This window comes from Trachemys scripta, chromosome 1, assembly GCF_013100865.1.
Source record: "Trachemys scripta elegans isolate TJP31775 chromosome 1, CAS_Tse_1.0, whole genome shotgun sequence".
Taxonomy (NCBI): domain Eukaryota; kingdom Metazoa; phylum Chordata; order Testudines; family Emydidae; genus Trachemys; species Trachemys scripta.
The window spans coordinates 30,519,435-30,533,306 of record NC_048298.1 but is presented as its reverse complement, the minus strand read 5'-3'; the positions used below and the strand labels follow the sequence as shown (position 1 = coordinate 30,533,306).

Genomic DNA, 13,872 nt, shown 5'->3' with positions numbered 1-13,872 from the left:
ACAAGTCAACGAAGTGCACAGAATAAATAAAGCAAGGTTGAGAAAAATAATTGATAATTAAGAGCCCCCTTGTATTCACAATCTTCAAAACCCATTCTTTGAAAAGGGACTAAATGCATCATTTATTGCTCAACTGTGTCATTTACAGGTTCTAAATGTTAATGAATATTTAATTTATTGCAGACTGTGAAAATCCTGAATCATGTCCAATTAACTAGAATTCATATACAATAAATTATATAATTCTAGACATTTCACACCTGAGAGAGGAGTACCAAGAGCAATAAAAATAGTCTTCTAAAATATATAAACTTTTTTTTACAAATTACTCTGCAAAGATATTTGTGTATGTGGGTGTGCACGCACAAACATGTATGTGTTACTTCGTTATTTTCTTTAAAAAAGAAAAAAACAATTAAAAATATTCTTTCAAGGCACGGATTGTCTCTTTTCAGTGTTGGTACAGTGCCCAACACAATGGGCCCTAATCCCAATGCTATAATAATATAAATAATTTTCTAATAATAAAAAAAGATATGAATAAATAAAAATTCTAATAATGTCCTCAATACATCCCAAACAGTGACAGTACAAAGATGTGCATTCAGCACAAAAATTATTAAGAATATACACCCGACGCACATTTTTTAAAGTTCCCCGAAGTCACACTGGCTGGCTACAACTCACTATGATGCCCTAGATATGCCTTAATCAACCGCAGTGATGTCCAACCAGTGACCCTTTATTTGTAACAATTATAACCCTGGGGGGTGATTGTCTTGAGATGAAAACTGTGCTCTGTAAACTATTTCCTGTAATTTTTAAACTGGAGAGTTTGAATAGAATACGGGGGGCACCACCTCCCTAACAGCTGCCCACCACTTCCCTGTAGCCTAAGAAACAGCTGGTAGTGCTCTAAGTAGTTCGTGTTAATAGCTCCGGTTGTCCCACTGTCTGCCACGCTATGGGAGCTAGAACTGGTTGTGAATTTTTCCACCAAAACTTTGCTGGAAAATGCAATAGCCAAAACAAACTTTTAGTGGAAAATTATCCTTTTTGACAAAACTTTCATAGGAAAGGTTTCTCAGATCCATGATGGAATTTCTAGTCAAAACTGCAGTGAGAGCAAGAGACTCTGCAGTTCAGAGGTTAGCTACCTTGGATGTAACACACCCCATTTCAAGTCCCTGCTCTGAATGACGAGTCTCCCACAGCTCAGATGAATTCCCTGTCCACCAGGCTATAGAGTCAGTGTCTCTCTGGCCCAATGAATATTTGATTATTTATAAAAGTGGAATGGCTACAACAGGATGGAAGGAGGGGGGAGAGACAGACAGACAGATACTACAGCCCGGTTATTAGGGCACTCACTGGGATGTGCTTGGCCTGATTCAGAGGATGGACTTGAAGCTGGACCACCCACTTGTCAGGTGAGTTCCTTAGCCACTGGGCCATTCGGAACTATTCTGGAGTGGGTCTCTCTCTTTTTCATTAATTTTATTTGAAATGTCTCATGTTTACTCTGCATCAAAACACAAATTGCAAAACCTCAACATTTTCTGCAATATGGATTTTTTTCGTTTTCCAGCCAGTCCTACTGGGAGCCCTGAGGTGCGCATGATATGAGCTGCCTAAGGCGTGGCCTAGCAAAGAATGAATCTCCCCCTTTGCGTGGCCATAAAGCAGCACAGAATAGCAATTAACTGAGAAACTGAAAATCCACAGTAGATTAAAGTTCCCTGATATTCTGCCCCATACCCACAGCCTGGGTGCTGCTCTAATTTGTCCCAGATGGCTGTAGTGGCCAAAGAACTATATGCCAGCTTGGAATAGCCAAGCTTGGGGTAGCTGCACTCTCCAACCACTTCCCCTTGGTCCTTACCATGCCGACTGCACCAGAGGCTGTTGGCAGGAAGACAGTTGTAACTGAGAAATCCCCAACAGGGAACTCATGGGCTGTTTCTACTCCCGTTGTGGCCCTGGAGTTTCACACAGGGAGCAGAATCAGACTGAGAATCTGACCCAAAATGCTAATTGTGATCTCTTGATCTTTTTGGAAATAATATGTTTGGCTCTCATGCTGACAACATTGGACATCACTGCATCATCCCAGGTAACAACCTGTAGCAGGGGTCAGATAAGGGACTAAACAAGTTTTGTTTGTTTGTCTTACTGTGTAGTGCAGTTTTGAACCTCTCTTTTTAAGTTCTATATATTTTGAAATATAAAAGAAAAAGAAAAACTTCTCAACAATGTGCCATAATTAAAAATGTGTCTGTTTCACTGGCCCTATCCACAAGCCAGCTGCAGAATCTAGTGTTACAGAAATGACATAATATGGAGAATCACAGCAGAGGTGTGAATCACTGAATCAACTTCAGAAAACTTAAATTTAAATGATTTTTCTCCTAAATACCTCGCTTACTCTTGTAACTGGGCATTCAACACATAATTGTAGGATGAAGATATGTATTCATTTAATGACTGATTTATTTATTTTTTTTAAAAGGCAAACCAAAAGAAGTATTTGAGTAATGTGAAAAAAGAGAAGGAGGAGGTCTGATGCACAAAAGATAGAAGTTGTTTCAGGCAAAGTGGATAGAATGAATAAAAAGAAAGTTACAAGTGAGAGAAGAGACAAGGAATAGCATACATAAGAAGAGACAGACAGGCAGTTGAAATGCGGAACAGAGTTGTGTAGACAGAAGAATGAAGAAAAAAAAAACTTTATTCTATACACAGTATTTTTCACTAAAAAGTTTCAACATTGGTACTATGAACAATGCTAAAATGATCTTAAAATTTTCCTAATTTTTCCCTACTCAAACTCATATGCAGGCCTGATATTAAACTGCTAGATTATTCAAGGATCTCCTGATAAAAATTATAGCCACAAAACTTGCTTCTAAGAAATTAACAACCTGTGTGGCAAGAGGACATAATCTAGATTATCTATTTTAAGAACAAAATTAAAAATTTTCTTTAAACTTCCCATCTTACTATTTGTAAGTATCAGAACAAAAAAAATGTATCTTTATAAAACAATATTAAGAGTATTAAAATGCAAGAGTAAAGTGTTTTGCAATTTAGCATTCAAAAGTCAAAGTCTAGCTGTCTGTAAATACTTGTTTATCTGTAGAAGCAATTGTATATATTACAGAGAGCCATGATTAATAAGATACAGATTTATCAATTCTGCTGAGTCTCTTAAAAACAAGTTACTAGGTCAGCATCAATAACCAAGAAAGTTCTATGAAATACTTTTATCATTTTCCTTTTTTCCTAAGGCCTTTAAAAGCAACCTGATATTGCTCCAGACTAATCAGCTAGAAAATTAGGAAACAGAGTGCTCAAGATCTAAAGCTTATATCATTACATCTCATAAACAACAACTATATGGTATTAGACACAATGCACCGAAGACCACTAGAAGTTTTCTTGTTGCTCCAACATGCTATATTTAGAAAAATCATTTCCACTGTTTTCACTATGCAGCATTATTTATAACAAACTTAAACATCTAATTCAATTTTTATGCATATTTGAGAATGAATATCTATCAAAAAGACATTTAATAATTACTCCAACTCTAGAAATAAAATGAATATGCCACTCAGCAATTGCGACATTGAAAAAGCCAAACACTGAAATGTTAGAAAGGATGAGTAAGAAAACAAATGGATATGACATAGGCATACACAGAGTAAGTGTTAAATGTGTGATTATTTGTGCTGATGGGGACTGTGGAACATATGTCTGAACTCCATAACTCTAGACAGGTCATGATGGGCAGACACATTGTCAAAGACATGAAAATTACAGATCAAGTTCTTAAACCTCCTTCCAAAGTGTGGCTTTCAGTCATGCTCCAATGAGACATGATAGAAAATTCCAAAGATATAATGAAGGAAGAATCTCTCTGGCAAAACCCCAAAGAAAATAAATTAATTTGGTTATTTCATATATATGACATAACACCACACATCAGAGGTCACTCCTGATGAAGGCAACAGCTGCTGAGGCAGAAAGTTCTATGGGTAATATTTAGTGAATGCATGAAATTATAATCAGGTGACCTGCTTTGCAGATAGCCTTTGTACGTTTCTGCACCCTTCCCATGTTGCCATCACCCTTTCTGAATAAGCAGTGAAACCTAGAGGAAATTCTTGGCCTTCGTGTAGGCAAGCCTGTGAGATAATCTAATTATACAAATTAGTCACTACCCACCTTTTCTTCTTTGCATCTAGATGGCATGGGATTAACAGTAATTTGCCCTCATGAGGGTTAGCTTTTATAAGTACACACTCAAGGCACATACATCCTTTGGATAAATTGTATTCGTAGGAGTAAATATTTGGAAGTAATGACAACGTTTATTTTGTAAGTTTTCTGTGCTAATCATCATAGTACCTGAGCACCTCACTTAAATTAATAAATCTATCATAATACATGTCACTAAATATAGCATTACCCCAGTTTATAGATGGAAAATCAAAGCACCAAAATATTAAGTGATTGTCCAAGGTGTCTCAGGAATTAAAAGAGCATCTGTTGAGACTCAGTTGAGTGCCTTAACCACAAGGCTATCATTTAGAAAGAAAGAGTCTGGGATTCCTAAGACTATGTTATTTCTGTGGAAAAAATTCTCTCTTCAGGACAACAGAACATTACTTTCTCTGCCTGGAATAAGCCTTTTATCATCAAATCTACATTCAGCAAGTGTATGTCTGGGTATCAGACTGGGCCTTGTTGCAGAAACTCATGTGTGATGGTAACTTCACCTGTTCAAGTAGAGGAATCACCATTTCACAGAAACCATGCCTTATTATTGATGGCGAGGCAGCCATTATTGCCATTTCTTCTTGCATCATCTTATGGATGCCTTTGGAAATCAAACAATCTGGAGATATGGAATTGAGAAGCATATAGCTCTTTAAAGCAGGGATTGTCATTCACTATATGTATTTATAGTCCCTAGCACAATTAGGCTCCCAATTTAGATTGGAGCCTCAAGGCACTACTATTATACAAGTAATGTCTTCTTACTCTGCATTCCCTCTCTCTAGAGTAGTACCTTAGTGATTTTGTTCTGCTGCATGTTAATCTATTCTTGGGATCCTGGGGGGGTTTAACAACAAGGGAAACATTTTGGGGGTTATATGCTTATGGACTACCCCTGAGTTTATAGACTGCCTGCAGAGCCATTCTGCTCTTACATTTAGCATTATATCTATGCTCGTTGTTCTGTCTGATAAAATGTTTTTTGGCCAACAGAAAGAGTACCTCTGTCTCCTGCAATAGCGGTTCACATAACATTCTGGCTATTCAGGTAGGAGACATTGCTGATGTCCAATTTGATTAGGACATGGCTAAGATGGGTCAGGGTTGGAATGTCTAAAGGCCTAGTTTTGCTGCTTTTAAATTTAGTACTGACTTTTCTCCTGCCACTTTAGCAGGAAGTTGTGAAGAGAACCAATGATGGATGGATGCTAGTGCTCTCCAATTTCCTTTCGAATTGTGCCTTTATGCATCTACAGTGAGATGGTCCAGCCATAAAAAAGATACCACATGGAAACAAAGAATCATCTCCTGATGAATGTGTTGAGTTACTTCTATACTTTTTAACAAGATTGTGCACTAATATTTGTAATATAGGGCAAGTAATACAAAGTGGTGCTTATATATAAACTGTATGCCAAATCATTTCAAAGAATAAAATTTAATTACAAGGAGACATATTAGGAGCATTATTTTCCACTAGGACCAGGAGACAGAAGTCCAGCAGTTTCTTCTGAATGCATATCTTAATACAGTTATCTATGCCTGTGTTACCTTCTGACTAAAATATTATTTTGTGCTTATAGGGGGGTTACAACTTGGACCCATGTGGAAACAAACTAGTGACCAATGTGGAGCCTCACATAAACAGCACATAACATTGGTGATCAGTGATCTCTGCTGGTTGCCCAGACATTTTAATGAGCTGATTTTAAATCTCTGATACTCAAAATGGATTAGAACACGATTTGAGACCACCTCTCTCACCATACGATACTCCACAACTGTGATCAACAAAGACATGCCCATGCATTTTCAGGGTGATGGGCTGCAGGCAAGGCAATTTTTGTGCAGCATCCTCAAATGTGGAACTCTCCCCCTCCCTGGGCTGTCCATAGCCCACATGTAATAACTTTTGGGAATTTTGTAAAGACCATCTTTTTTTTCCCCCATCTGAAATTTGGAAAATGGGTGGGTATAGGAATATGTTTGATAACTATTATTAATTATTTGTATTATAGTAGCACCTAGGAACCCCAGTTATGGGCTAGGACTGTTCAAAACACAGCTGTTCAAACCCCAGAACAAAAAGATGGTAATGCCCCCCAAATAGTTTACAATTTAAGTGAGATTTGTTTAATCTGAGGTAATTATGATTATTGTTAAGATTAAGATTCTGTAATGGAGTATTTTTAGTAAAAGTCACTGGCAATAAACAAAAATTCACAGAAGCCGTGATCTGTCCCTGACTTTTACTAAAAATACCCTGGGGAGGCCAGGCACACCTGGGGGCTTGCAGCTGCTCCAGCCCCACCACTGTTCCAGCCCCAGGGGGTCTGACCTTACCCCAGCCACTGCTTCAGCCTGGGGCTGCTGCTCTGGCAGCCTGGGGTGACAGCTGCCCCAGAAGAAGTTGCACAATCCACGACCTCCATGACAGAATTGTATCCTTAATTATTGTTGAGGCATGGTGAATATTATGTGAAGGTGGACAAGCAAGACAAATCTCACTTAAATCGTAAACTCTTTGGGGGCAGGACCATCTTTTTGCTCTGTGTTTTGAACAGCATCTAATGCAGTGCAGTCCTAGCCCACACTGGGGTGCCCAGGTGCTACTACAATACAAATAATTAACAACTATCACAAATATTCCTATACCCACCCTTTATCCATGATAAAGGCATGTTTTAATCATTCTGGAAGTGCCTCAAACATCAGACAAATACTTTAAAGCGAGCTGCAAAAGGAAAAAAGCGTGTGTGTACTTTTTGCATCTGTCTAGTGGATTAAGAAGGCACACCAGGTTTACAAACATGTAAAAAACCCTTTGTTTTCTCTGCTTGTTCTTTACATTAGATATATAAGTGTTGTATGCACAGTTTTTCCTGAAACACTCTGCGCACTGCTGGAGGAAATGTTCATGACATCACAGATATCAAGAAACTGAAAAATGGAAAAGGGAATATTTCTAAAAAAGCAAAATAAGATGTGAGAGAAGCAGAAGGATTATTACTTATTACTTCAAAAGAATATGAAAGTACTATTTCATTTTAAACCTTTTCTAGGTTTTCCATTAGAAAACAAAGACAACTTTCAAATAGTATTTGTAGGATGACTGGTTTAAATTTGTATGCAATGAGTTCAATTCATAATAATAATATAAGTATTAAATAATGTGTGGATGAAAAAAAAGCAACGGGCAAGTGTGCATTTGTATCAGTATGTGGGGGAAAAAATCACTGTATAAAAATTCTCAATTATAATGTCTCACAGCAATGTTTCTCATTTTCTTCAGTTTCCTGTGGAGATTTTCATCATGTTATCTATGTAAGTGTAGAAGACAGCAAAATAGATGCCTGAAGAAAACCTGCTGTGACACGGAGTTAAGTGACATGCTGATCTGAGTGTGTATGTTACTGCAAGTATTGCTATTAGCTGCTGTTTACTCCCTCCCAGTGTATTACCCTATGCTTGTGAAACTGTCCTCTGGGTGAAAGTCAGTAACTCATTAAGGAAAACTCTAACTAAATGCACACTCCACAGGCAGCAGAGACATGACAAAATGAAAGGAAATTAATTATAGCTTGTTACACGTACATTTTCCTGATGATCCTATCAAATAAATGGGTTAAGTAGATGTGATTGTATTCAAATTCCTCAGATTTAAGAATGAGTGTCAGATTGAGATTAAGGCCACTCATCCTCTTTTTGGTGGGTCTGTTTAACTGTTATAATGAAATTCACATTAGTTTCCTCACTCTCTGCCTTTTAAAAGTACTTCTTGATTGCTGGAAGAGGAACCCCCAAGTTTTCAATAGAGACTGTAAGCAGATCTACCATGGCAGTAAGAATAAGGCATTAGCAACTGCTGCATGAGAGAGGCAGGGTTTTTTTGTTTGTTTGTTTTTGTTGCTGTTTGTTTTTTAAATAGGCCACTACTACTATGAAAAGTTTGTGAATATGCACAGACAGAATTGGATATGGAGGAAAAGTCTTAGACTCTTAATTGTTCCATGGACAGGGGAGATAAATTCCCATTATATCCTGAAAACACCAAGATAAGCAAAATTGTGCAGTGAGCAGTCTACAAGGAGGGCTTTAGTGTTGGAGGGGCCTTGTTTAAGTACTGAAAAGTTACTAAAGTATCATAGGATTGATCTCAGGTTTTCCCAGTGCTGCTCACCCAAAGCCAACTGACAGTAGGTCTTTTAGCACTGGTTTACACTACTAACTTATGTCAGGGGTGTGGAAAATCCATTCCCCAAACCAACGCACTTATACCAACCGAATTCCCGATTTAGAGAGTGCTACACCGACAGGAGGGCTTCTCTTCTTGACATAGCTACACCCCCTCGAGATGCAGGAGTACCTCAGCCGACAGGAGAAACTCTCCCATCAGCAAAGGTAGCTTCTTCCCTAAGCGCTACAGTAGTGCAGCTGCACCACTGCTGTGATGTAAGTGTAGACAATCCCTTAAAGAACCAAGTACAGTTACTTGAATTCCCTACACCCTAAAACTTTGGCCATTTTTATATGCCAATTATTAATGAGAAATCATTTCCAGTGTTGAGCTGCCAAATATGTAGTTTTGTCCAAACAATTTTTAAACTTTTTATTAACGTTGCCAATTCTGGCACTATATTTTTCTTCTTTTGGTTTCTAAACATATTCCAGTCCACAGAGAATTTGGTCCATTAACTTGGTCAGTTGAAAACTGGAAAATAAACAACATGAAGCATGGTTCTGTTTATCTAAATGACTTGAGGTTGCTTCCTATTTATCAGATAACAATATCCTGAGCTTAAAAAAAAACCTTAGAGACTGAAAGCCTGAGGGATTCTTATGTGGGATACTGTTATTGTAGATTTAACTGGCAGCACTTTCCAGGAGTTATGATGAAATATACTCCCTCCTCTGTACTCTGATAGGCAACTAATCTCATAACTGTGTCCAGATGCCTACAACAAAAAAAACGGAAGCCTTTTACCCTTATTTCCTCCATATTGTATCACCCTACCTAATCCCAGCTTTCACATCATCATATCCTGTTCCTTCTGACTCCTTGAGGAAGGTTTAGTATCTCTTTACCCTTCCATAAAGAGCAATAATTTTTAAATTAAATATATTTCAGATCTAGGGTTTGATGGGATGACAATGTAGAGAGGAGGAAAGGTGTTTGTTATGAATTTTAATAGGAATTTTTGAGAGCAGAAGCCAATCAGAGAGAAAAGAGTTGCATAAACATTGTATAGGTACTGAGAAATAATCATAGTGAGATTATACAAATATGTGCACTGATTGGCTAACAACAGCTACCACCTAATCATAGTATAGATATTTACATACTGTATGATAGAGAAATAACGGGTCTTTATGCAAATTACAATCTTTCTGCCACAGTTCAAAATTGCATAATAGAGAAATAACAGCAAAGTTATGGGTCAGTAACTGTAGATCATCTGTATGCTGTGCTTGGCTGAGACAATTTCATCTCTATATATTTTATTTATCTTAAACATCCTGCTAGATATCAGTGCTATAGTTCAATCATGGCATTTACTTGGTTGTAAAAATCTATTTTCAGCATTTTTAAAAAATATACTAACTTTCCAAATAATTCACCTTTTTAGTGAAAGTTCTTATACTTGGCCCCTGTTCAAAAGTAAACTTTTTGAAAAGTTTAATCAAAAACCACTCAGCAATTGCCAAATTACACAGAATTAGCTTTTTCCATTAAAAGAAGTAACATTTCATAGGGCCTTAGCTCTTAAATAAACTAAGGAAATGTAAGGATCACTTTAAGGTTACAATTTTAGCCTTGATCCTGCAAACACCCATGCAGTCAAACCTTTCCCACCATGTGGGACCCCACTGAGGTCAATGGCGCTCCAGGATGGAACAGGGGACTACCTGAATGGACATTGTTGCAAGACCACTGGCCTTAAAAGCAAAAAGGAAACTGTCAAGAGGTGAATAAGTTATGGTTCTTATAATATTAACCTGCCTACATATATTCAGCAGACTAAACAGTATTCAAAATATTTTATATTTATGTACAATGTGCACAACTTAATTTGAGAAGAATCTCAATATGTCTCTGTTAATGCAACATGAAGTCAGTTATCCAAAACTCTGAGTGTATCTTTAAAAACACATACAATAAAAAAAAAAGTACTGAGACTTTGGGTCCAATTCTGTAGCTCTTAAATGGATAGCTGCAACTAAAACAGTGCAACTGCACACAAACACGGATTATTTATGTAGTGTAATGTTTGCAGAATCAGGCCCTTTAATATTCTGTTGTAAACAAGCTCCTCTAGGCATCTCTGAAGAAAGTCAAGAGTATTCTGTAACTTGGGTTATGTCTACACGATCATTTATGTTGATATAACTTGTGTCATTCAGGGGTGTAATCCCCTCTTCTTCCTAAACAAGATAAATTACACCAATCTAAGCACCGGTGTGGACAGCACTTTGTTGACGGGATAGCTTCTTCCATTGACATAGCTGCCATTGTTGCTCGCTGGAAATGGACTAAATAAGTTGATGGGATAGCTCCCTTGGAATATGTACTAACTATTTATACTAAACTTATCTATTTGGTCTTGTATTTAGCTGTGACATTCTGGTTACCTTTCCCAGACCTGAAGAAGAGCTCTGTCTAGCTTGAAAGCTTGTGTCTCTCACCAGCAGAAAATGGATCCAGTAAAAGATATTGCCTCACCCACCTCGTCTCAGAAGAGGGCAGGACAGTACAGAATACACTTTTTGGGAAAGATTTGTGACTGGTCATCCTGCAGGTAATAGCCAAAGCTGCTGAAACCCAGAGCATGGGTTGCTGACAGGCTGCTAGCATCAGAGTTAGTGGGCCAGGGCTGTAGCTACACACAGACACTCATAATGTGACCTGTATGCTGTCTGGCAATTTCTGAGCAGCTCAGGTTAGGAGCATTGAGAGGCACCAAAGGTTACAGGGCAGGTGGTAATACAATCACTCACTGGTCTGGATTGGATCCCAGAATGTGACACCATAGGTCAAGGTGGGCAAACTATTTGGGCAGAGCGCCACATCTGGGTGGGGAAAATTGTATGCAGGGCCGGGGCAGGGGGTTGGGGTGCAGATGGGGTGCGAGGTGCAGGCAGGGGGCTTAGGGCAGGGAGTTGGGGGGTGGGGTGCAGGCGGGGTTCAGGCTCCGGCCCAGCACCACTTACCTAAAGCGGCGCTGGGGTGGCACCGGTGCACAGAGGGACCAGGACAAGTTCCCTGCATGCCTGTCCTGGCCCTGCGCCACTCCAGGAAATGCTGAGGCCCCTGGGGGATGGGGGGGGCAGAGGGCTCCACTTGTTCTGTCCTTGCTGCGCCTCCAGGTACCTCCCCGAAGCCCCCATTGGCCGCGGTTCCCTGTTCCCGGTCAATGGGAGCTGCGGGGGTGGTGCCTGGAGGCAAGGGCAATGCGCGGGAGCCCTCTGCCCCCCTGCCCGTGGGCCGCAGGAATGTTGTATGGTCTGCTTCTGAGAGCGGCGCGGGGCCCATGGCGCCATGGGGGGCAATTCTGCGGGCCGGATCCAAAGCTCTGAGGGGCTGGAGCTGGTCCGCGGGTCATGGTTTGCCCACCCCTGCCATAGATAACTCAAAATTTGGGACCCTGTGGGTGTTCCAGTTGAGAGCAGAAGTAGGTGATGGTCAAGTATTTCTTTGCTGCAGTTTTGTTTAATTACAAAGAAAATACAAAATCCTGTGTGTCTGAACGCAGAGGGAATCAATTCGCAGGAAACAGCTTTTTTTGCTCACAGCACCAAGAGCAGTGTTTTCCAGCCTGCACCCTGACCCCTGCACCCCCGACTCCTATACTTTCAGCTGCTCTTTCTCACTCAGTCTGTTCTCAGCCTCTGTATGTTCTCTCCATTCCCTCTTTCTGGTGCTAGTATCTGGGCAGACTGTTAGGCTGTGTTTTAGGTGTGGCCCCTTATAACCGACTTAAAAGGGGAACTCATTCACACATTAGTTTTAAAAGGTTTTAATTCAAAGACAACAAGGAATCACGCAGCTCATAAAAGGCATCTCAAATTGAGCATGTAATACTACTGTACACTTTTGGAAATTTCCCATTTTTAAGTATTTTTCCCCACATGTAGCTTATTAGCATTTCTCAAAAACATTGAGGGGAGATTACCCTTCTGTTTAGTTTGCAATATATGAGTCAAGAGATATTATCTATTTTTCAAATGTGATTATTGTCTCATAAAATAAAGACAAACCAATACATTCCTTTCTAGCTAACTAGAACAATTAATAAATTGGCAAAAGGGATGATTTCTGAACTGCTTGTCATGCAAATACATTTTTGACATTATATGAAGTGTTGTCCTGAAAAAGATTAAATGCAAATATTCCTGGCAAATGGGCAATTGTACCAGATACGCTTCTTAAACTACTTAAGGAGATCTCCCAATGCTGTAACGATTGTTGTTATACAGTGACTAGAGTTCAAGACTAGACAAAGTGTTTATACTCCCTCCGGCTGGGAGAAATTGAGAGCACTTGAAAGGTCATACACTAGTTTTCATAAGTATAAGAAGTCCCTCCTCTAGGCCACTCAAAGTAATTACACTTGCAGTGACTTTGCAAAAAGCCATTTGCCTTGTCCTCCAGGTCAGAGGTAATTTCACAAACTAATATGGATGTTAGAATAACTGTTTATAGTAAGTAGTTCCATATAAGTCAGATTAATTTTTAAGTCATTATTTCTCAGGCTGAAAAGTAAGGCTATTTACATTACTTCTTTAGGAAATGGTGTCAATTCCATTCAGCATGGGCAATGTCATCACCATAGTCATAATAGCCAGAGTCAATAATCCATTTCCTTTGTGATAAAGTGACTGATCATATATAACTTTTAGCTGTAATAAACATCAGTAATCTGTAAGAGGTCACTTTTTAAAAACCAAACTAACAAGCCTGATAGAAAACCAGGAACAAGAGAAAAGTCATTCTAGATAGTCTGCATGGGATATAAGAAAAGGAGGGTGGCACAGAAGCAGGACATCACCCACTTAGTCATCATTACTCTGCCTTGATATCAGGCCAAAAAAGTGATGCTACAGCCTGAGAATCTGGCAGTAAAGAAAAGCAAACCCCTGGAACACATAATAGAAACCTACGCAAATCCCAGCCAAGAATGGCATGAGGAAGGCACTTTAAGGAAATCAATCAAACACTCAGCATCTTGGAAATGTCGTATGTCACACACTTTTGAAGAGCAAAACCGAAAGAACTGAATTAGCACAGACGCATAACCAGAATGCAAAGACATTTGTTAATAACGCCAACATGATCTCAAAAGAAGAATCTATCACCAAGATTTGGTTAGATGATGCCATAAGGTCACAGATAACCTATGTGTGTGTCCTAATATATCAATATATCAAAATCCTACATCAGACAAGGAAGGTACAGTGGCCATCACCTTCTTACCCAACTTCCAGTGTAAAAGGAACCACTTCCCAAAAATACAGACATTAAAATAAGTCCACCTTATTATGTCAAACTAGGGATAGAAACAAACAGGAATACTCTGATAAAGAGGTCAAATC

General features: G+C 39.1%; 1 protein-coding gene across 2 annotated transcripts in view; it reads right to left on the bottom strand.

Annotated features, from left to right (window-relative positions):
* TBC1D22A (TBC1 domain family member 22A) overlaps positions 1–13,872 on the bottom strand; it is a 433,739-nt gene that overhangs the window by 251,642 nt on the left and 168,225 nt on the right. The gene's annotated exons all lie outside the window — the stretch shown is intronic.